Here is a 25748-nt window from a genome sequence, read left to right on the forward strand (position 1 = left end):
CATTTCAATAATTGAGGAGGCAACACATTTGGAAGATTCCAGCTTTAAATCAGATGAAAAGGTTCCAAGATCCTCAGGTACATTGGCAAATAAAATTTTAATGCCTCCTCTTTATAAAATTGTATCAGCTTCTGATGATTAACCATTGACAGTGCCAAAGATTTTGGTGGCAAGAACTTTCTTTTCTGAGTCTTTAGGGGCTGAAGTTGTAGCAATGGCAGAAGTAGTTGCCAGGTTATGTCTCCACCCAAATTGCTTTCCAGGATGATTTTGACAGACAGTAAGCCAGAAACATTGCTACTGCCAAGGCTCTAGGGTTCAGAGTACTAGGATGTCTCTGTCAGGGTCAGAGAGACCCTGGTAGTCAAGGTGATGGTTTGAATTGTCTGCCACATGTTTCCTCCAGTCTCCCCCTCAGGCTGCCCTACTGCTGCAGTTAATGCTGGCTTGCTTCCACCATAACTGGTGGACAGCTGATCCTTCCTCAAAATCATCTCCCCGAGCCAATGGCTCTGAGACCTGGGTCAGAAGTAGGATAGGTAGTACACTGCATTTATCTATCCATTGAAAGCAGTTGGACAGCATCTATTGCTACTAATGAATAGGAGAAAGGTGAGTCTTTTCCCCACAGTCATTTCTCCCCTCAGACTCCTCCAATGGTCAATGTGCCACAAAATATTCCAATGGGAAAATATAAGTAAAAAACATCTTAATAAGCACAGTAGTCCAAAAATAATATGCACTTCCTCAAAATGCAGTAACTTTTCTCGCTGTAGGTCTTGAAACAGGACATGGATGACTATTTTTGGAGGAATTTGCATAAGAGCTCCAAACTGAGGTATAAGTGAAATCAGATAACCTCTGGGGTCCCATCTAGTTCAGATTCTATGATGAAATATGGCTAAAAAAAGAGAGAGCATTTGAATGGTATTCTCATGATAGAAAGATTAAAGATTATCACTTGCAATGACAGTGCAAATTAAGCATTCTCTTAATCATCAGAAAGGCTGAAAGGAATTTATAAACATTATCTCAGTAAGGAAACACTTACTCAAGATTCAACACATTTAAGTTTTAGTGCTTAAAATAGCCATATTCAACAATTTGTGGGGAAAAAGGGAGGAGGAGGGAATGTTCTCATAGCACTCCCATATTCCATTCCTGTATAAAAATGGAGGTCCGAAATAACACTTTCCATAACACTTCATGTATATAAGCAGAGAAAGGAAAATACACAACGATCTCATTCTGACCTCCTTTCAAAACTGAGAATGAATTATTTTCAGTTTGTACAAGAAAACTGAAACTCACTGAATGACGTACTATATAGCAAAGCACAGAAAGCTAGGAAGGACCCAAATAATGGTACTGCTGGGTCAAAGGGTATGCACATTTTTGCAACCATTGGGGCATAGTCCCAAATTGCTCTCCAGGATGGCTGGATCACTGTACAATTCCACCAACAATACATTAGTTTTCCTATTTTCCCTCATTCCCTCCAACACTTGGGACTTTCCTTTTCTTCCTTATTAGCTAATCTGATAGGTCTGAGGTGGTATCTCAGAGTTGTTTGAATCTGCATTTCTCTAATCGATGGTGACAGATAATTTTTCATGACTATACGTAGTCTTGATTTCTTCATCTGGAAACTGCCTGTTCATATCTTTTGACCATTTATCAATTCAGGAATGCCTCTTATTTTTATAAAATGAACTCAGTTCAATACTCAGTATTTTTTTGAGAGATGAGAAACTTACTGTACATTTTTTTCAGAGTTATGATTATTGTGTATATCTCTCCATCCTATTTTACCATTTACCCTTTCCTCTCTCTCATTTTACCCTGTCCCTCCTCAAAGTGTTTTTTTTTTTTTACTTTTGACCACCATCTTCCCCAGTCTTTCCTCCTTCTTTCAGATCCCCCTCTCATTCCATTTCCCCTACTGCTTCCCTTGGTAAGATAGATTTCTATACTCAACTGAGTGTGTATGTTATCTTTGAGCTAATTCCATTTAGAGGAAAGTTCAAGGGTCATCTGTCATTCCCCCATCTTCCCCTCCCTTGTAAAAGCCCTTTGTACCACTTTCATGCAAGATAAATTACCACATTCTCCTTTTGCCTTCCCCCTTCCTCAAATATATTGCGTTTTTCTCATGTCTTGATTTGTTTGTTTAAGGATATTGTCCTAGCAGAACCAACTTACACCTATACCCTCTATGTATACCCCTTCTAGCTGCCCTAATAATGAGAAAGTTTTTGGAAACTACAAGTATCATCTTCCCATGTAGGAATGTAAACAATACAACCTTATTGAATTGCTTATGGTTCCTTTCCTGTTTGTTTTATGCTTCTCTTGAGTCTTGTGTTTGAATGGCAAATTCTCTCTTCGGCTGTGATGTTTTTCTTCAGGAATGCTTGAATCCTCTATTTCCTTAAATATCCATTTCCCTCCTGAAGGATTAAACTCAGTTTTACTGGGTAGATGATTCTTGTAATCTTAGCTCCTTTGCCTTCTATATAATGTCATATTCCAATCCCTCAGTTCTTTTAATATGGAAGCTGCTAAATCATATGTGATTTTCACTATGGTTCCATGATATTCAAATTATTTCTTTCTGGATGCTTGCAAATTTTTCTTCTTGACCTAGGATGGAAGTGAGTAACCTATGGCCTCAAGGACATAAGTGGCCCTTTAGGTCCTTAAGTGCAGCCCTTTGACTGAATCCAAACTTCAAAAAACAAATTGGATTCAGGCACAGGGTAGTGATTGAGGACCTCGAGGCCACAGATTACCTATCTCTGACTTAGGAGCTCTGGAATTTGGCTCTAACATTCCTGTGAGTGTTCATTTTGGGCTCTCTTTCAGGAGGTAGTCAGTGGGTTCATTCAACTTTATTTCAATCGCTGGTTCTAGGATATCATAGCAGTTTTCTTTGATGTCTTCTTGAAATATCATATCAAGATCTTTTTTATTAATCATGACTTTCAGATAGTCTAATAAGTTTTAAATGATCACTCTTTCAATATCAGTTGCTATTCCAATGAAATAGTTTACATTTTATTTTTTTTCATTTAAAAATACTTTATTCTTTCTTGATGTCTCAAGGAATTATTAACTTACACTTCACAAATTCAAATTGTTAAGAATTTACTTTTTTCATTGAGTTTTTGTGCTTACTTTTCCATTGGGGGATTTCTAAATTTTAAGAATTTCTTCTCTTTCGTGTTGTTCCTTTTACCATTTGGACTATTCTGTTTATTAAGGTGTTATTTTCTTCAATATTTTTACGCTTCCTACATTAAGATATTGATTCTTTTTTCATGATTTTCTTAAATCATTCATTATTTTGCCAATTTTGCTCTGCCTCTCTTATTTGATTTAAAAGTCCTGTTTGAGCTTTTCCAGAAATTCTTTTGTTGGGTGGTGGGAGCTGAGACCAATTGACTTTTTTTTTTAACTTTCGGGCTTTCTAAGTAGTTGTTTTGACTGTGAAGTCCTGTTCTCAGTTTGTATTTTGATCTTCCCTGTTACCACAGTAACTTTCTATGATCAGGTGGATTTTGTTGCCTGTTGGTTGCTCTTTTTCCAGCCAATTGCTTGACCTTTAACTTTATGTTTCTGCTCCTTGAGCAGAGGGGGCACTATATCTAACTTCAGGTTTTTCCTGCTGTTGTTTTCAGAGCTAGTTCAACAGGATAGGGTGGGGTTCTATAAGTTTTCAGTTCTTCCAAGGTGACATGATCTAAGGAGAGGGATGTTCTAGTGTTCTTATAGCCTGTGCTCTAGTCCCTGACAGACCATGAGCACTTTTTTCTGCCCTGAAACTATAACCAGGTTCTATGGATCCCCTGCAGCTGTATGCTCTGCTATGCTCATGCTCCTTTCTGCCCTGGAACTGTGACCAAGATCAGTGTATTGGCAGTGAAAAAGAACGGTGCACCCAGTGCCATCAAAGTCTCTCTTTTAATCTCCTTCTAACCAGTTATCTGTGGGCTTACTGTCTGTGGGTGAAAACTCTGGAAGCTGCTGCTACCTATTTAGTTCTTCCCAAGAACTACTGCTGGCTTGCTGGAGACCAGCCTACAATGCACTGTGCTCCACTCTCATTGTAGTGACAAAGACCTTGTCTGCTGATTTTCTGTTGTCCTGGGCTAAAAAATTGTTCACCCCACCTTTTTGTTGCTTCTGACACTCCAGAATTCATTTTGGGGCACTAGTTTAAAGATGTTTAGAGGGGAACTGAGAGAGCATAGGCAAATCCATGCCTTTACTCTGACATCTCGGCTCCACCCTCCTTCCAATGAGTCAAAGGGAAATGATGCACATAAAATTCCAAATAAAAAAAAATAAATGTCACACTCAAACCCATATTTTCTTTACCTCCATTTCACTAATATTCTATTTAATTAATGAGTAATGAGGCAATTAAAATAATTATTCAAATTCTATTTGGAAGAAATATGCTGGGCAAATAGAAAGTCTATTCATTTGAGCAGACATTAATGATCCTATAACATAAAGGGCTAAGAAACCACAATGGACATAATTTTACTACAATTCATTCCTCTATATTTTTTTTTTTTACAGAAGGCACACTGCTAAGTCCTGAGTCCTATTGATTTAAAACCGTGCTGTCACTTGGCTATGTAAGCTTTGGGTTATGTACCCTTGATGTGACTGGAAGATCTAATCTCTCTTGGCTCCCCTATAAGCTTGCTACTTTGTTTCACTGGCAATGATTCTGTTCCCAGGTGCTGATATGCTGCAGCTTGGTGTAACTGTTAATGTTAATTAATTTATGCAAATCAGTCAGATACCATCCCTGATTAATGTCTGCTCTGCTTTATTAATTCTGATCACTTTAACAGCCTGTTGGACATGTATGATGCAATATCTGCTTAGAGAATAGCTATTCATATGATTAATTTAGAGCCTGAAGAACCATACTTGATCTCCTCTAGTTGATGCTACTAATCACATATAATTTATAACTTTAAAAAAGATGTTTCATCAGAAGTGAAACAGGGTGTTAATAATATTTCTACAATTGACATCAGTATGTAACTATCCTACAACTAAAGTATGTATCCAGAATGGAATACAAAGAAAGAAAACATAGCATGTCCTAAAGAGAAAAACCTAGGAAATCTGAAAACAAAAAATAAGGGCCTCTGTAAGTTTAAATCTCAATTCTGATATCATTTGCATGACCCTGTTCAAGTCTTTTATCCTACCTTTTTATACCTCATGTATAAAATTAGGGGGTTAGACTAAATTATCTCTAACCTTCCTTCCAGCTCTAAGTTCTCATGTTGCATTAAAATTAAATATAAAATATTTTGAAAAATTTCAGATATTCTACAAAATATGATGATCATATTGTAAGACAATTCTTATTCTACTTATTTCTATTGTTACTGTTCTTTCATTATCATTAGTTTTTTTCCCAGATTGTAAACTCTTTGAAGGTTGAAGCCAGTTCTAACACTTTTCTTCAATTGCTATAACACTTAGTATCATGTTTTGGCAATAGGTATGGGCTCAAGAAATATGTGTTAGTTTAGTTATTTTTTTTAATTTTAATGTTTATCAAACATCCCACCATTCTGTGATTTAAAATGATTTAATTTATCCTTTTTAAAGATCCTAAAGGGTCCATCTTATGGAGTAACCTGATGTGTGGTTTAAAAGACATAAAATACTTAATTACTAAAGAATCTACTATTTAAGATGGTGGGTTACAAGAGATAATGTTCATCTAAAATCTAAAGTTCATCAGAATTAGAGGATTGACAACATCATCTAGAGCAATCCCTTCATTTTACAGATTAGAAAACTGAGATATACAGAGGTGATTTCCTAAAGATCATGTGGTTTAATTAAATAAAAATTCATTAGTATGTTAAAGAAGTTTTTGTCTATTTTTTAACTTTATGAAAAAGCACTTTTCTATGTTCTTTAGTGAATACAAAGATGAATATGATATCATTATCATCCTTGAAAAAATTATCATCTAGTAGGGGAAATAAAACACATATATAACCCTACAACATATACATAAACACACATATAAAGCACACGTATCCTACAACAAGGCAATACGGGATAAGGTACATAAGAAATGTACAAATTGTCTTCATAGGAGAGGTAGATGTCATCCAGTTACAGCAAATAGGAAAGCCATCATGAGGAAATTCTCATGATCTTGACATTGAAGTATTGGCAGGATTTTGACAAGATGAAATATGGTGTTAGATACTTCAGGTAAAAAAAAAAAAACAACACATAAGCTAAAGTCAATTCAATCCGAGAAGCATATATTTAACCTGAATTTGTTCAAGCCACTAAGCTAAGGACTATTGATATAAGGACATTAGAAGAGAATAGAATAGTCTCCATCTTTAAGGATCTTTTATACTTTAAGGGGGATGGATGAGTAGAGGTAGAAATCACACAGTATACACCAATAAGAAAATATGAGATAATAGAAGAAAGAGCTAGGAGAAAACTAGAACAATGAAAGAGAGAGAGACAGAGAGAACTGGCATTTAGGGAGGTCAATAAAGGTTGCTTTCGGAAGGGAGAGATGAATTGATCTTTGGTGAAAATGAAAACATATAAGATGAAAAGATCAAAAGGAAGTACATCCCAGGTATGGGGAACAACCTGGCAAATGCACAGAGGTAGATGAAGTGTTGAGGTCAGTTCAAAGTGAGTTGAATGGTTTGGCTGGAATGGAGAGTAAATAAAGGGGAACAATAGGAAACAAGTCCAAAAAAGTAGCCTAGAGATAGATAGTGAAGGACTTTAGGTGTCAAGGTGAGCAGTTTAACTTTCATCTCAAAGGTTAAATTTCATATGGAGTCACTCTAGTTTCATGAGCAGAAGAAGGGCAAGTTCAGATTTATGCTTACTAAGATTAGTTTGGCTTTTTTGTGAAGGGTGGATTGGAAGGAAGAAAGATACAGCAGTGGAACCAATTAGGAGGGTACTGTGATAGTGTAGGTAAGAGCTGATAAAAGATGAAATCAGCATGGCAACTGTGTAAGTGATGTTTTGGATATATAATTGACAAGACCTGAGAATTACATAGATATAAGAAGACAGAACACAAAGTTAAAGACAACCGCAAAACTGTTAACCTGAGAAATTGGAAGGATTATAGTTTCTTCATCAGAAATATGGAAGTTAAAGGAAGAGTTGGGATTAGGGTAGAAGATACCGAATTCTGATTTGGAAATGTTGATTTAAAGAAGTCTTTAGGATATTCAGATTATTATTCCGATTCTCCAGATGGGGAAACAACTGCTCAGAGATTAAACTATTCAGCAGTGGTCATATAGATAAATGTCAGAGTTGGGATTTGAACCTGTCTTCCTGACAAGTCCTGCCTCCACAGCCTGTGGAAATACAAAATCCTACCACGCTATTTCTTTATTAACTAATTTAACACATATATTTTGTTAAGCATTTCCCAGTTTTATGCAAAAATACCTTTTAAAAATTTTGAGTTTCAAATTCTCTCCCTCTTTTTTCCCTCTCCTTGAGAAGGCAAGCAATTTGATATTGATTATACATGTGAAGTCATACAAAACGTTTCCATGTTGGACATGTTACAAAAGAAAATGTAGAGGAAAAATAAAGTTGTTTTTTAAATATACTTTAATCTTTTTTCAGAGTTCATCAGTTCTCTCTCTGGAGATGGAGAGTATTTTTCATCATGAGTACTTTAAAATGGTATTGAATCATTGTGTTTGTGGCAATGCAACTAAGTTTTTCACAACTGATCATCATTTCAATATTGATATTACTGTATACAATATTATCCTGGTTCTGCTCAATTCACTTCACATGAGTTCATATAAGTCTTCCCAGGTTTTTCACAAACCATCCTGCTCATCATTTCTTATACCACACAAGTATTTCATCACAATTACATGCCACAACTTATTCAAACATTCCACATTTGATGGGCATCACCTCTATATCTAATTCTTTGCCACCACAAAAAGAACTATTTTAAATATTTTTGTACAGATAGGTCCTATTCTCTTTTCTCTAATCTCTTTGGAATACAGACATAGTAGTGTATTACTCCATCAAAGGGTATCAACAGGTTTATAATTCTTTGGGCATAGCTTAAAATTGTTCTCCAAAATGGTTAGATCTGTTCACATCTCCACCAGCAGTACATTAGTGTCCCAATTTTAATACATCCCTTCCAGCATTCATCATTTTCTTTTTCTGTCATGTTTGCCAATCTGGTAGGTATGAGGTGGTACCTCAGAGTTGTGTTCATTTGCATTTTTCTAAGAAGTAGTGATCTAGAGCATTTTTCATTTGATTATGAATAGCTTTGATCTATTTCTTCTGAAAAATGGCAGTTCATATTCCTTGATCATTTATCAACTGGTGAATGGTTTCTACTTTTATAAATTTGACTCAGTTCCCAGCTTTCTGCTTTTCTTTGAATCTTGAGTGAATTGGTTTTATTCATGCAAAATCTTTTAAATTTCACTTAATCAAAAGTATCCATTTGACATCTTTTGCTACACTGTCTCTTACTTGGTTACAAACTCCTTATCCATAGATCTGATAATCAAATTTTCCAATGTTCCCCTAATTTACTTATGATATCACCCTTTATATGTAAATCACTTATCAATTTTGACCTTATCTTGGTATATGGTGTAAGAAGTTGGTATATGGCTGGTTTCTACCAAATTTGATTCCAGTTTTTCCAGTATTTTTTTGTCAAATAACGAGTTCTTACTCTAAAAGCTTGAATCATTAGGTTTATCAAACATTAGATTACTATGGTAATGTATTACTATGTACTATGTAATTAATCTATTCCACAGATCCCAAACTCTATTTCGTAGCCAATACAAGATGGTTTTAATGATTTTCACTTTTTAATATAGCTTGAAATCTGGAACTGCTAGGCCATTTTCCATCATGTTTTTTTTTTCATTGATTCTCTTAATATTCTTGATCTTTAGTTCTTCCAAATGAATTATTACTCTTTTTTTCCAATTCTACAAAAGAGTTCTTCAGTAGCTTAACTGGTATGGCACTGAATAAGTCATTAACTTAGATATGAATTGACATTCCTATTATATTGGGTTGGTCTACCCAAAAGTAATTGATATTTCTCCCATTGTTTAGATCTGTCTTTATTTGTGTAAAAATTGTTTCATAATTGTTTTCATATCATCTCCATTTTTTTGGCAGTAATTTTAAATGCAATTTCTTTCCTATCTCTTTTGTTGGGTTTTGCTGGTAATATATAGAAATACTGGTGCTTTATATATGTTTATTTTATATCCTATAATTTTGCTGAAGTTAATTGTTTCAACCAGGCTTTAGTTGATTCTCTAGGGACCACCATATCAACTGCAAAAGCTGATGACTTCATTTCCTCATTGCCTATTTTACTTCCTTTAGATCTTTTTTTTCCTTGGTTATTGTTAGAGCTCGCATTTTGATTACAATAATGAATAATATTTTTGATAATGGACATCCTTGGTCCATCCTTCTCATCATATTGGGAAGATTTCAAGTTTACTTCCATTGCAGATAATGCTTGCTCTTGGTTTTACACAGACACTTCTTATTATTTTAAGAACAGTTCCACTTGTTCCTATGCTTTATAGTGTTTTAATAGGAATGAGTGCTTGTTTTTTGGTCAAAGGATTTTTCTGCATGTATTGATATAATATGATTTTTGTTTTAGTTACTGTCAATGTCAATTATCTGATAGTTTTCCTAATATTGAACCAGCCCTGCACTCCTGTTATAAATCTTACCTAAGTACAGAATATGATTTTAGTCACATATTATTGTAATTTCCTTGTTAGTACTTTATTTAAAATTTTGGCATCAATATTTATTATGGAAACTAGTCTGTAGTTTTCCTTCTCTGCTCATTCTTTAGGATTAGATTTTTTAATTTCCAATTAAATTTTAATCTCTGGTTCCATAGCCCTTTATTGAATGTCATTTTTTCTTGCATTATGGTCTGAAAAGAATACATTGAATATTTCTGCTTTTCTGAATTTGTCTTTGAGGTTTTCATGCCTTAATACATTATAATTTTTTGTGAAAATGCCATGTACAACTGAGAAAAAGCTATACTCCTTTCTATTCCCATTCAGTTTTCTATGGATTCTATTCATTTCCATGATTTATTTTTGTATTTATTTTATGATAAAATTTATTTAGATCTGAGAGGGGAAAGTTTCGGTCTTCCACCAGTTTTGGTTTTATTTCCTCTTGTAATTCATTTAACCTTTCTTGAAGTATTTAGATGCTTTGCCATTTAATGTATATATTTTCACTATTTAGACTACTTCATTATCTATGGTTCCTTTAGCAAGAGGTAGTTTCCCTGTTTACCTTATTTACTTGGGTCTATTTTTGCCTTTGCTTTTGCTGAGATCATGATTGCTACCTCTTCCTTTTTTTACTTCTGCTGAAACTTAATAGATTCTGCTCCAGAGACTTATTTTTAACTCTCTGTGTGTCTCACTATGTCAAATGTGTTTTTTGGTAAACAACCTATTTTTGGATTCTGATTTCTAATTCATTCTGCTATTTATATTTTGTGGGTGAGTTCAATCCATTCACATTCACTGTGCATTTCCCTCCAACCCCCCCCCCCCCCGTCTTTCTCATCTCTCCTCCAAAATCTGTTTTGCTTCTGACCACTTCTTTAATCTTCCCTCACTTTTATCACCCGCCATTTCCATTATTTCCTTCACTTCCTAGTTCCCTATTGAGTAAGACAGATTAATATTATCAATTGAGTATGCATATATTTTCCCTCTTTGAATCAATTTAGATGTGTGAAGTTGAAGCATTTCCTGCCCCACACCATCAAGATCTTGCATAATTCTAAGTAAAAGAGTACCATGATTCTGAAGAATTAAAGTTCTGAGTTATCCAAAAGGCAAGGATAATGGAAAATCACAAGAAAAGTATGAGTATGCTGGAACATATTACCCAGTAAGGAATTATTCAGGAGAAACAGCATAAAGTATGATATCAGAGAGATAAATCACTTGAGAAGGATATAGACCAGTCATCAAGAAACTCAAGGTTAACTGGTGAACAAACCATGTGCTTCATTAGTATCCAACAATATCAAGACATATATAAAAAAGGCTCATAGCCCATTAGGTGGGGCCTCCTGGTTAAAATTTGAAAGAGTAGGGTATAGATAAGAATTGCACATCCTATAATTTGGATAGTTACCACACTTATACCATAGGATGGAGTATTTTTATAGACGCAATCACAGATCAATCAAGGCACAGAAATGCTTCCTAGATCCCAATGATTTTAGGAAATAGAAATGGATGAACCCTGGATACACTGAAAATCTCATTCATAGTGTGGATATTGAAACCTTTAAAGAATGTGATAAAAATTGCATTGAAAAATATTTTCTGTATTTACTAAAAGAAATAGAATCATGGTCATTATAGACTTAAACAGATTTTTTTTAAAAGTTTAATTACATATTTTTTGCAATCATTTTGAGAAAATTAAATGTAGACAGAAGGATTAATTTCTACTATATTGATGTTCATACATTTTGTATAAGTAGTATTATTTATTCACAAAACTAATAAATTTGCTTCACCATGCATTAGTGTACATGTTTAGAATATATGCATGTATAAGCAATACCTTTACTGAATATCTGTAAGAAAATGTGGGGTGCTAGTGTGTTTCGCTTATGTTACTTTTAGTATTTCCTGAAAATGTTTATGTAATGTATTATGAAATTATCATTTCATATCTAATTGTTTTTTATCTTTAACCTCTGAGTCATCAATGAGCTAATTGTTTCTATTTCCTAAATCATTAGCATCCTCTCTTGCCCTCATACCGTACCGCTAATTCTTAAATGTTATCTTCTCCTGTGGTTCTTAAGCAACAATATCACTTTAATATTTTATCAATTGATACCAAATAATTACCACAAGAATGGAGACTGCATATTTGAAAGTATCTTAATGTTACTTTCTGCATTTCAAGCATAAGTGCACAGTGCAGGGCATACAGTAACCACTTGATTAATGCTTATGAATTTACTTATTGATCTGAAATGGCATGAACAGTACCCATAAAAACTGATTGATGAAGTACCCAAATAAGTGTATTTGAAGGTCTTTCACAGATGAATTCTCTAGTACTGTCTACCTGTTAATGATGTTTGGGCAAAATGGCCTCACCAGTGCATTTTGATGATAAAATTTGCTAATTATTTGTTAGCATTAAAAAAAAAAAACCTGAGAAGTAGAATGACAAGTTGGATAACGAACTGATTTTAGAACTATCAAGACTTATGTTCAAGTCCCATTTGCCCCATAAGAAACATTTGCCCCATAAGAATATGGACAAATTACAACCAGGTACTTTTCAAAGAGTGTTAGCTGCTGAAAAGATGTCAACCTGTATTTGTAGAGGATATTTCTCATTAGGAGCTCCCTATACATATTTGTGTATATTTGCATCCAGACAATGAAATGACCAACGCACTAAGATGATATGATATTTTCATAATAGTGTGTAGAATTTTTTTATGTGCAGCACCATGGATAATCCAGGTAACAGGAAGCCAAAATGATATATCACTGTCCTATGTTGTCTTGGAAATTAACTTCAATTATTAAATAGCATAGGATTTGAGTTCTTTAAGGAAAATTATGAATCTAATCCAACCCTCTCATTTTTATATATAAAGAAACCAAAGTTTTTCACTGTAGTAGAACTAAGAATTTCAGAACTCAGGTCTCCTACATTTCATTGCAACATCATGAGACAATAATTTGTGCAGTATGATTCTTAGCTACAAAAGAATGAGATTCTATTACATTAAGTATAGTGAAAAAATTCAGTTATTAGTTTTCTCTCATCCACACCCATTTGTGAAAATATATGAGAATATGTATATTTATATACTTCCACATGTACATATATATGCACATATTCAAATGGTTACATAGTATATGTCATCACTGTACATCCACAGAGATTACAGAATTAGTTGTTATGTGCCAAGCATTAAAAATATTTTTACCATCATGTTAATTCATGCATTTTTATTGGATTTCAACACAGTTGCCATATCTTGTATCCTCAGTCCTCCTGTTGGTTTAAATAAACCACAAGGGAAAATTTCTTATTGGGGGTGAACATTTAGATGATGTGACAAATGTGCACTCAATCCTTGTAAGGTCAGCAAATGGTTATGCATGATTACTTTCAGCCTCATTACATTCACTTGCCTGCTTAATTTAAAGATGAGTCCAGACCTAACTGTATGAAATACTTTCAGAAAAAAATCTCTCCTATCAAACGAAAAAGAAATTCTAATGGAATATTCAGCTTCCTGTTAAGCACACAGACATGCTGTGACACTGTTAATGGGACATGTCTCTTCGGTTTGTGAGCCCATATAACATAGACTACTATGGAGGGAAAAAAAGAGTCACCTTTCCTTGAAGTATCTTTCTTGAATGAACAATGAAAAAGGCACTGGCTCCAGAGAATATAAAAGAGGCATCAACGCTTATTTTCAGACACTGCACCTCACCTTTTGATCCTAAAAAAATGAAAGGACTACATGTGCACAAATCTTTCAGTATAGATTGGAACTCCCATGAATTAGAACCACATAGAGAGGACATCCTGGAAAGCAAGTCAATAAAATATGCATTATTGTGAGTATATGGCATGGCAACCTAAATTAAAGGTCTAAATTAGGCATGGACATTCTGCAGGCACAGGTATTTTGATGATTCTGAGAACATAAATATGCAAATATAGTTCTAGTTCAGCATAGATTTACCCCCTGCCCCCCAAATAGGAAAGAATTAATATTTTATTTGATGTTATTTTGTTTGTATTTGAGTTTCTGCCTTTTTCTTAATATCAAAAAAATGATTTAATGATACCATTCTTTTCCAGATTAATAATTATACCTCACATGTAGATAGGAGTTTACAGAGGTTTTTTAGTTTTAAAAAAAATTTCTTCTTTACTGTGAACTTAGCAATCATCAACACAAACGTTTGGTTTCAATATACAAAGAACTAAGGAGACCATTGTATAAGAAATTGAGAAATTTTTTATGCAGTTTTTCTTTTAACAAGTTTACATAATGTATATGCATATTATCAATCACAATATATTTAAGTCCATATATTGCTTAATATAACTACTTTATTTGATTATGTCCTATTCTGCACTTCAGCAAAGCAAATGAACAGATAGACCTCAGTTAGTCTCAGTTTTTCAAAGCATATTAATGTGCTTATTTCATTTAATACTAAGGACTACCCTCTGAAATAAAAAAAGCCAAGTATTATTTATTTTTCCATGTTATAGAGAAGGAAACAAAGGTCAATGGAAGTAAAGTGATTTATACCAGGGTCAGGAATTTAGTAAATATCAGAGGGAGTACTGGGGTCCGGACTTTTTGAATTCTTCTAAACAATTCAACCGTGATAACTTTTACATTTCTAAATCACATTTGATGACTTCACTAATTGAAATATTTAATGATAAAATTATATTTAAGCTTTAAAGAATTATAAAAATCACAATTTTTAAGGAATTATAAAAATTCAATTGTTGCATCTGCATAGAGACATCTGCATTTACAAAGACTGATATTCAGTCTTTTTGAACAGTAGTAAGTGTTTTTGAGGTGGAAAAATCTATCGCAGTCAGATGGTGAATACTCATCCTGCCCCTCATTTCAGGCTACACACAGTTAATCCTGTTTGGGTAGAGTTTATAATAATAATAACTTTCGTTTGTATGGCACTCTAATGTTTACAAAGAACTTTACAAATATTATCTCTTTTGATCCTCATAACAATCCTATTAGGTAAGTCATATCACTATAACTTCCATTTTTCAGAGGAGGAAATTGAGACTAACAGAAGTTAAATGACTTATTAAGGGATTAGAAAATCCTTTCTGCAGCAGGATTCAAACCCGGGTCTTCTTAAGTCCAAGTTCAGTGCTCTATCCATTTTACTGGAGCCATGTAACACTTCAGTTATAAATGTATAAATATGGGATTGAAGAAAAATTATATTCAATCATCAGTAACCTTAAGTATTTTGTATGGTTTAAAACAAAATACTCCATTAGAACTACCTCTCAACAACAATCGCCTTAATCTGTTCTATGTTTTGCTCCCGTTGTCCACATTCAAAAATGTCTTTCTGAGTTTTTAGACACTTGCATGGTGACACAATTTGGGAATTCTAATGCAGTTGATGATTACCCTTTAATTTATTCTACTTTTTTCTGAAGGAAAGGATTCTTTTTTTAAGGACAGGGTTTGATGAATTATAAAAACATGATTACATTACTAAGCACCACACAGCTATCCATTCAGAACTACTATCCATTCAGAACAGCTCAAACTGTTGGATTAAAGAATTAACTTTGGCCAAATGACTAATTTTAGGAGGATACTTGCTGACTAGCCACTGGTAATTTTTAATAGGTTTCTTTCCTACAAATTAATTAGAAGAATTTTTATATATAAGCACTAAGGTCATAAATATTTCAGTGATCAGTTTTTTTAATAAGCAGTCATCTTTCTTTAAGCTGTATTTTTATCATCTTTTCGATCAGTATTAAGTGTTTTTGAGAAGAAAAAAATCCATCATAGTCGGATATAAATTGCAAGATTAGGACCCTTGATTAGCAAAAAGATTAGGAAAAATGTTAATATTAATTAAATCTATCTAGATTGATTAGTGTAATTCATTATTCTTTCATCTTCTGGACAAAGTTGTTAAATTTCAGTTAACAGAATACTGCTGCTAGGTAGTTATATCATCACACTATTCTAGGCATAAGATTTGGACATTGGAAATTGATGATTTCAGAGCACACTTTGATTTCTAAGCTACTTTCTCCCTACTAACACTCCTTATAATACATAATTTTCATGCTTTGGGAAATTTAGAGTGGGCAGGAATAAAGTATGTTCCTATAGGGAGAGCACACAAGTTTGTGTGTAGTATTTCTAAAGGTAACATTCAAAGGATTGAATGTATAATGAAAATATGAATCCTAAAAGCATGAACATAAGCAACTCAGGAAAAGTAATAAGCAAATCAATTTCATTGTCTGAGAACATTTTTATACATTTGCATTTCATATTAACGTTAATGAAATTCAATAATACTGCTTAAATGTCAAACCAAAAGGCAATCCTCTAATAATGTTAGTTATTCATTGTGATAATCTACATATCTAGCTGTTTGTCATGGGAAATGGTACTACCAACATTTGTGGGACTTAAGTTTGATATAAATTCTAATTTGGGGAGTGTTTAGGCTATGTCAAGAAGATTTTTTTAAAGTGAATAGCTCTTAAACTCTTCAGGAACAAACAAATTTTATAAATGAGCATCTGAATAAGTTATAGAAACTAATCAAACACAGAAACTTCCTTTCCTTTATAATATAGATACCAAAAAGTAAGGGGAAATATTATTGGCAAAATGTTTTGTGAACTTTATTAAATCTTGTAATATTTAAAAATAGTTTGATATGTCTTATAAATTAAAAATATACCTCATCCATAAGTGCTAACAAAAGTGAACTTTCTCTTTCTGACTGTTTTTCTTTTAATACTATAAAGTGATATTAATGTACTTCAGATTACAAAGACAGCATGACCACTCATCCCTGGATCACAGTGTTTTCATAAGTAAATCGTTTAATCCTCTGAGCCTCAGTTTCCTCATCTGTATCCAAGTGTAATACAACTTTTCTTATTCTGCCTGTGAAACTCAAATGAGAATATGCAAAAGTGATTTGTGAAACTGCTAATCACCATTTAAAAGAATAAATTTTTTCATATGGACTGTTTAATTAACCTTCCTCCTTTCTCCTCCAGATCCCTATTCCTCCATGTTAAAATTTTTATCATGCTCAGGACAAGTGTTCAGAATACTTTACCAAAGTACTTTTCTAAAGAATGAGAATTCTCAAATTAGAGACTTCATAATGCTTACTAGCATTTTTGCAACATATGATTATGTATAATATAAATAATTAAATAATCTATAATCATATATTTAGATATTAACTATCATTTATACTTTATGGTTTGCAAAGTCCTTTTTGAACATTAACTCACTATTGTGCTATAAGAAATGAGAAGCAGGCTGATTTCAGAAAAACCTGGAAAGATAAATGCATCGATGCAAAGTGAAGTGAGCAAAACCAGGAGAACATTGTACACGGTATCAGCACTATTGTACAAAGATCCACTATGATTTACCTATTTCTTTTCAGGAATGCAATGACCCAAGGTAAGTCCAAAAGACTCAAGGTAGGAAATGTTATTCACATCCAGAAAAAGAACTAATGGTGACTAAATACAGATCAAAACATACTATTTTCACATTATTTTTTTCATGTTTTTCCCTGTTGTTCTGTTTCTTCTCTCACAACATGATTAATATGGATATATGATTTACATGATTGCATATATATGTATATACACACATATATACATGTATATACACATGCATGTATGTATATAATTGCTTATTATCCTAGAAAAGGGGCAGGCAAAAAATGGAAGGAGAAAATTTGGAACTTCAATTTTTAAATAAAAATGAATGTAAAAACAGAAATTGAATTTAGCCTTAAAAATAAACATTATCTCATTTTATTTTCACAATAACCCAGGAAAGTGATATTATTATACCTATTTTACAGATAAGGAAATTGAAGCACAACTTATTTATGAATAACTGAATCACACTTAGCATCTGAAGCAGAATTTGTACTCAGGACTTCTGACTTCAAGTCCAGTTTGCCTGCCATGCCTTCAAGCTGCCTTTCACATACTCACTTTATAACACAGAACACTGGTTTTAATATGGATTTAATATCCTGCTCTCAGTTCCAGTACAACACTAGCTTATAGAGACCAGTTATTATGCAGTAGAAGCAATATGACTCATTTAGAGATGTCCATTATTTTCAGTATCCACCTGATTTCTTAATTCAAACTTTCTAAGCCCATATGTTCTCTTCTGTTTCCTGAGACTATTTTCTTCCTGATTTTATCCTGCTCCTATGCCCAGCTCATGGTAGACTTCTCTCTCCATAGTCCCCTGCCTCTTCAATTATTATTATATAGACTTTCCTTCAGGCCCTCTCATTCCTCTTCCATGGCCAACATCACACTCTTCCTCAGAAATATGGAGAAAATTGACCAATGACAAAATGACACTTACCGCTTTTGTTTCATAACATATGTGGACACTGAAAGCACATCTGTAGCAGCAAAGCAAAGAGAAGGACAGAGATTTGAGTCAGAATCAATCCTTCTTAGCTACACCTCACCTATCACCTAAAATCTAATGAGAAAGTACATAACCAAATTTGATGAGGCAGAATAATTTGCCCAGTCTAATGCTCTGATCTACATACATTACACAAAGGTTCATGATGATTGAAGTCCTGTTACTTTATGAGGTATGATGACCCCTGCTGAACTACATAACGCTTATCTTTTTGCCCTCCTTTGATCCCACATTGGTAAACAGACCTAGTGTCTCAGAAATGGAATGAGTAGCAGTAAAGAATGAGGACTGAGAAACCATGCTTGGGACTTTTGATTTCAGTTTGTTAGTATAAATTAGAAGCGTTTATGGGGGAGGAGAAGTGGAGCATGCTTGTTAACAACATGGCATTAGAATCTAAAGGAATACAAGGGAATATTTCTATGGCAGAGATTATAGTAGCAGGGGACTGGGACAGAATCCCAGGTGAAAACATCAAACATGCTGAGAACATTAAGGAAGAAGAAGTCACAAGTTGAAGTCCCATTGGCTGCAATAGCCAGTGCCAGGAGCAAGAAGCTATAACAGGAGCATTCTCAATTGATCGAGGTATATTTAGTAAACCCCTACAATGTGTCAAGCTCTAAGAATAGAAAGACAAAAACTTAATTGTCCCTTCTCTCAAGTATAGAATTCCCTTTGGCCAATGGACTGGCCAAATTATTCTGCTAGTCTAATGAGGTTATGTACTTTCATACTGGCCTTAGTTCTCATGAGACCCCACCTAGTGACTAAGGTATAGCTAAGAAGGGTAGATTCTGACTCACACCTCTATATGAACGTTCTGAGATGGAGATGAGGGGAACAGAGAGGAGAAAAAAATGCAGATATATCGGTATATCTGAAACCCACATAAAGCAAATATAGGATAACCTTGGATGGGAAGGCATGAGTAAGTAGAGTAGTCCTTTGGAATCTGCAAGATTATGTATCAAATACATAACTCTCTGATAGCCGTAATGTTTAATAAATACTTATACTAAAAGTGTCTAGTGCGGAGACCCTAGAGTCTGAAAGTCTATAGTGATGGAACACAAATCCTGAGAAATTTTAACCAAGATAGAATATGGGCCTGGCAATATTGTCATCCAAATGTCAGGCCAATTTATACAGAGGAGGTACTCCACAAAAAGTTTAACCATGAGTCAGTTAAGAGATTTTTTTGGTCAAGGAAACTTATGAAATCATTTGCTGAGATATAGAAAGGTTGCAGTCTATAACGATGGAGTGAATAACCACAATGATCCAACCCCAGAGTTTTTGAAGCATACAAATATGTTTTATGAATTATAGTGCCATGTATAATTACAGGCTACTATGCTACAGGTAAAAATGTGTTTTTCTTTCATTGAGCATTATCAAATGAACTGGAAACATTTATTATTTTAAAATAATTGTACCTAAGATAAGGGTGGTTAGGTGGTGCAGTGAATAGAGTGCTGGGCCTGGAGTGAGGAAAACTCATTAGCTCAGATCTGGCTTTGGACACTAGCTGTGTGACCTTGGGCATGTCATTTCCCCCTGTTTGCCTCAGTTCCTCAATCTGAAGAATGAGTTGGAAGAGGAAATGACAAACCATTACAGCATCTTTGTCACAGAAACCCCACATGGGGTCACAAAAAGTCAGACATGATTGGCAAATGAATGGACAGTTAATGTGAGACGAGGGTGACGTTCTCAATCTGTCATGTGAAGTCATTCATCTCCATTTTTAAAAAGCTACATTTTTATATAATGCTAGTTCAAAGTAGTACACATTTATATGGTAAATCTCTCAGTGAAAAAGACAAAGAAAAACATCTTTTCCTACTTATAGTTTAATTGTTCAGATCATTGCCTCCATTCTCAGCCTCAGCCTCCTGTACAGACGTTTTCAGGTACACCTAAGTTTCCCCTTCCAAGATTCTCAAAGCTACTCTAATAAATATTATTAAAAAAACACAAGAGAGTTCTTTCACTGGCAGGGGGAAATAGAGAGAGCATGAAATTTAATAGCCTGATGTTTTGAAAAGAATACTAAGTTCTTTGAGACATTAAAGAAATGGTTATAGTTTATAAAGTACCACTCTATGGGCATATACATTTATAGAGAACTACTGTAATCTTTAAAAGATTTAAGTCAAATTTTCATTATTATGTCAGTAATAGATTTTTTTAAAAACTGCTTTTCTCCTTAAAATTGTATATTCATTCATTAAATGACTTGGGAATTGGAATCTTATCAATCAAAAGAATTTTAAGAATAGTGTTATTAATGCCTTGGCAAGAAAGTATTGCACTGATGCTATATATAATGGGTTTATTAAAAATGATCCAACCTGTGAAATACGAGATAACATAAAATATTTTTTTCTATTATCCTAACATGACTACAAATGTATAAGGTTAAAGAATATCAAAGGACTGCAATATACATAAGTAATATCATTTGTTGAGATATTTCTTCTACTTAGTCCTAAGAAAACTATCAAATATTCTCTCTAGCTCAGACAAAATGGTTAACTAGTAGTATAAATCTTCATAAGCTTCTAAAAGAACTTAAAGGATGTAATAAACCTTATTTGTAAGACATACACCTCATTTGGAAATTGGCTTGGTCTGGGTGTCCAATTAAAATCATTGCTAACTGCACTGTGGCTATACCCTGAGGGATTTGCTCCTTCTGATATTTCAATTCAATGGTCCAACTATTTTCTTCCATTGTAAAGTTATATGCTTTTAAAATAAAATTTTGCTTCATTGATTAAATAAGTCCCATACTATAAATTTTAATTTGACATAAATTAGAAAAAGCTAGATTTGATGACCTCCAAGGCTGAGATAAAACACAAATTAAGTAGATAGGATATTTGCTCTCATAGAAGCCACACAGAATTAATATGAAATAAAACTCCCAATTATACACATACGGTTTAGCCACAACTAATTTTAAAGTATGTGTTAAAGCCTTTAAACAGTTTGAACCTGACCTATCTTTCTAGCCTCAATGGATATTACTTCCCTTTTCCGCTTTCAGTCCCAAATTGTCCTTTAATTTGTTCCTTCCGTAGTACACTCCAAAATCCATCTCCACATCTTTGTACTAGCTATTCCACAAGTCTCCTTTATGGAATCCCTTTCTCCCTTCAAGGCTCAGTTTAAGCGCTAACTTCTACAGGATGCCTTTCTTTATTCCCTCAGCTGCTAGTGTCCCTCTTAAATCACTTTTCTTCAATCAATCTCAGTCATATAGGACTCCTCATGAGTCCTTTTAGGATTTTCTTATATATGGAAATATGTATGTTACTATATCTGTCATTCCATAAACATTTATGAAATACCAACTATGTGTCAGGGACTATAATAAGCACTGAGGATGCAAATAAAGACAGAGGCAGTCCTGTCTACAAGGAGCTCAAAAATCTTACAAAGTTAACATAGGTGTATATTTGTATGCATACATGTGCATAGTATGTGCATGTGTGTGCACATATATACATATACATATAGAGTATTATATGAAATACAAAATTACTGCATATATATATATGTACTTGTACCATGAATGGAACATAGTAGGTGCTTAATAAATGGTAATGGGCTGATGTATTGACATGCCTCTTCAATCTACTCTTTTAGGAAGCTACCATCACACTCTATCAGTTGACTGACTGTAAGAAAATGCAAACTCTTTTCATTGTTCACATAAACAAAAAGCCACTAGGAAAATATACCTCCTAAAGGAAAACCAAATACATAAAAAGCATTCTAAAACCAGCTAGAAATTACTTTTGATTTGCCTGCAGTTTTGAATTATCCACCCCACTGTTTTCTACTCCCCTGCCATTGATGAATATCAACTATATGCATCTTATGTAATTTTCCACATTCTCTGCAAATGGATACCTTTCCCCAGAGACTGCATTCTCCTTTTAAATACATACATACATATATCTTTTAAAAAATTCTTCTTTAAAAGGATCAAAATAAGAATCTCAGAATTCCAAATAAAAAGAGAAAAAGAATTCAAGCAGTGAACATAATTCAATTATATGTTAAGAAAAAATAAGGTTGATATGAGTAAGAAAAAAAACTCCATCATTTTTATAGTTTTCAGTGGTCAACTAAAACCGAAGATTTATTATTTGGCTGTAATAACCTATTAAAAATCTTTACCTATCCATGAAGTTGTCCTGTCCAAAACAAGGGAAGCAACAGCCCTCTTGTCCTCTTCCATGATCAGACTACATCTGAAGCCTTGTGCTCAGTTCTCATCACTGCATTCTAGGGGGAACTTTCATAAGTTGTGACATTAAATATTATTAGCCCATGAAACTAGTATACTCAGAAGAGAAATGATGCTATACTACCTCAAAGATTCATTTTCAGCACGTATCTCAGTATCCTGCACAGAGTAGGCACTTAAAGTTTATAAGATGAAAGAATGAATGTCCTCATGATTGAAGTTTCCTAGAATTATTATATATTTAAATATTAAATAAGTATATTTAGATATTTATATAATGCATTTATATATACTATATATCTTGATAGCTATACCTATATATACATATATATATATACAGACACATGCATGTATATGTCAGTCAGTAAACATTTAAATTTATTTATCTTGTATATGTTGTGATCTGTTTTTTGAAAACATGATCTATTAAGATCAAATGGAATATTCAATCATGTCTGAATTTGGGGGCTTTCTTGGAAAAAATATTGGAATGATTTGCCATTTTCTTCTCCAGCTGATGAGGACATTGGAGGATGAGGAAATTGAAGCAAACGGTATAAAGTAACTTGCCCAAGTTCACATAGCTAGTAGGTGTCAGAGGCCACGTTAGCACTCAGCTCTTCCTGACTTCAGGTCTGGTACTCTGTCCATTGTGCTACTAGCTGCCTCCAAATAGAGTATACACCCATAATAGCACTTGCATTATTCGCATCTTTCATCTCTGTTCAGCTGTTATTTGTCATTTCTCCATGTTCTGGTTCATGGATATAATTGGCTTTTTGGACAATCCCTTTCTATTAATAGTTAACTGACTGTTATTTGTCTAAAAATGCAAACTATAATTTTGTAGATTAGAATCCATGTAGTTTACCTGTAGGATAGTGTTGCTGAAATTGAAGAGAAAGGAAGTAATGAATTCAAAACCAGTCTGTTACATTTATGATGTGCGTTACTATATTAAGTCATTTAACACTTAGTCTCAGTTTCCTCATCTATAAAATAAGTGGGCAAAAAAAAGCCAACACACACACACACACACACACACACACACACACACACACACACACCAACACTATTCCAAAGGCTGGGGATACAAGTAAATAAAGAGAGATAAACAATCTCCTCTTTGAAGGAGCTCATACTCTAATGGTGAAAAGGCAAAATCTAAAAGAAAATTCAACTACAAGACAAATGGAAAAGTCCAAAAGACCTGGGTGGGGGATGGCATGTTAGTCCTTAAGTGTAATTAGTAGGTCAGATGACAATGTGATTAGGATCTCGATGTTATAAATGCAAAACAGATAAATCAGGAGCACCTGAAAACACAGGGTGGAGAATAAGGCGGTAATTAAAACCTCACCAAAAGGGAGAAAATTAGTAACTCCCATTTCATTCAAGTAGCATGAGCACTTAAGCAGCCCATAGAGGTTCTGAAGTAAAGAGAAAGTAGAAAGGGTGCCCAATGGTGGCAGGTCTTTCAGATTCTCAGTGGACCCAGATAGGGATAGTATCTATAGTACTTATCTTACAATGTTATTGTGAGGCAAAGGATATAAAGCAAATCTAAAAGTGTCAAATAAATGCCTGTCATCATCATCATCATCATCATCATCATCATCATCATCATCATCAATCATCATCATCCAGCCTCTGCTAGAATATCTCCAGTGACAAGGGACTCATCACATACCAAGGCAACAATTGAAAAGATCATGACTGACGTATTCAAATATCTTAAGGATTTTTTCCATAGACAAACTGAGTTACAATAAGCAATGTGACTTAATGTGGGGAAAGGAGTGAAGAAAGATAAAGGATCAGGGAACTGAATTTGGAGTTAAAAGTCCTAGTTTAAAATTCTGGCTTTGTTTACCACATGATATTTAGTAAGTTACATCTCAGGGCTTCAGTTTCCTCAATTGAAAAATAACGGAGCTACACTAAATGTTTAGGTGAATTACCCCTCTCAGTTCCATAATTTGATACTATGTCCCTGCTAGAACCAAATGTGTGAAAGTTCTCTGGAGGTAGAGTTCCACTCATTAAGAAAGAACTTCCTAATAATTAGGAACATCCAAAGGGGCCTGGGAGCTATCCATTTCAGCTCCATGTCAATTGATATTTCATAAAGATGACATTTATTTTCCCTCTAAAGTTATTGATAAAAATGTCAAAAAATAAGCTATAATCCAATGACTATAGGTTTTTCTCCAGTGTACATTTTTTCCTATAATCTTTGGGTCAAGTAATTTAACCAGAATCAACTCCACCTACTAGTAACTATCCTCTGGCCCATATGCCTGCATCTTATTTGATAAAACGTTGTGGCAAAATTTGCTGAATGTGTTGCAATAACCCAATATGATATTAATGGAATTTCCTCAATGTACTAACAAAAGACTCATTTTTTTCAAAGGACATGGCTTTAGTCTGGTAATAATTGTTTCTCAATGAATCCTTACTGACTTATGGTGATCATCTTTTTCTCATATCTCACAAATATCCATATAGTAATTCATTCTAAAATTTCAAAATATTCTAGCTCTTTTTTTGGCTGTCTCCAATCCTCCAGAATTTCTCCCATTCTCCTGATTCCTCAAAGCATACCAATTCTAATTCAGTTGTAACATTAGCAAATGTTCTTACTGCTCTAGGATTATTTTTTTCCATGATAGAAGAATAGTTACATCTTACTATTCTTTTGGATGTCAATTCTCTCTTCTCTAAATATCACTCTTTTTGGTAGGAAAAAGATAGAAAGCAAAGCAAAATGGAATAAAAATGTTATTTGAGTTGTTGTTTTTTCCTCTGTCATGTGTTAACAACATACCATCCATCCCTTGTCCTCCTTCACCAAAAATTACCATTGAAGACTGCCATTATTCTTTTTTTTTTATTAAATTTATTTATTTAACTTTTAACATTCATTTTCACAAAATTTTGGGTTACAAATTTTCTCCCCTTTTATCCCCTCCCCCCCCAAAACACCAAGCATTCTAATTGCCCCTATGACCAATCTACTCTCTCTTCTATCATCCCTCTCTGCCCTTGTCTCTGTCTTCTCTTTTGTCCTGTAGGGCCAGATAGCTTTCTATACCCCTTTACCTGTATTTCTTATTT

At 33.8% G+C, this 25748-nt stretch overlaps 1 protein-coding gene and 1 long non-coding RNA gene across 2 annotated transcripts in view; both read right to left on the reverse strand.

The window, feature by feature from the left end:
• Positions 1 to 25603, reverse strand: part of LOC140512767 (uncharacterized) — a 66849-nt gene extending 41246 nt beyond the window's left edge. Inside the window, exon 1 of the long non-coding RNA XR_011969903.1 lies at positions 1 to 25603. This exon is cut by the window's left edge and continues 25014 nt beyond it. This is a non-coding gene — a long non-coding RNA (uncharacterized lncRNA).
• GPC6 (glypican 6) overlaps positions 1 to 25748 on the reverse strand; it is a 1287247-nt gene that overhangs the window by 1213491 nt on the left and 48008 nt on the right. The window lies entirely within an intron of this gene.

This window comes from Notamacropus eugenii, chromosome 6, assembly GCF_028372415.1.
Source record: "Notamacropus eugenii isolate mMacEug1 chromosome 6, mMacEug1.pri_v2, whole genome shotgun sequence".
Lineage (NCBI taxonomy): Eukaryota > Metazoa > Chordata > Mammalia > Diprotodontia > Macropodidae > Notamacropus > Notamacropus eugenii.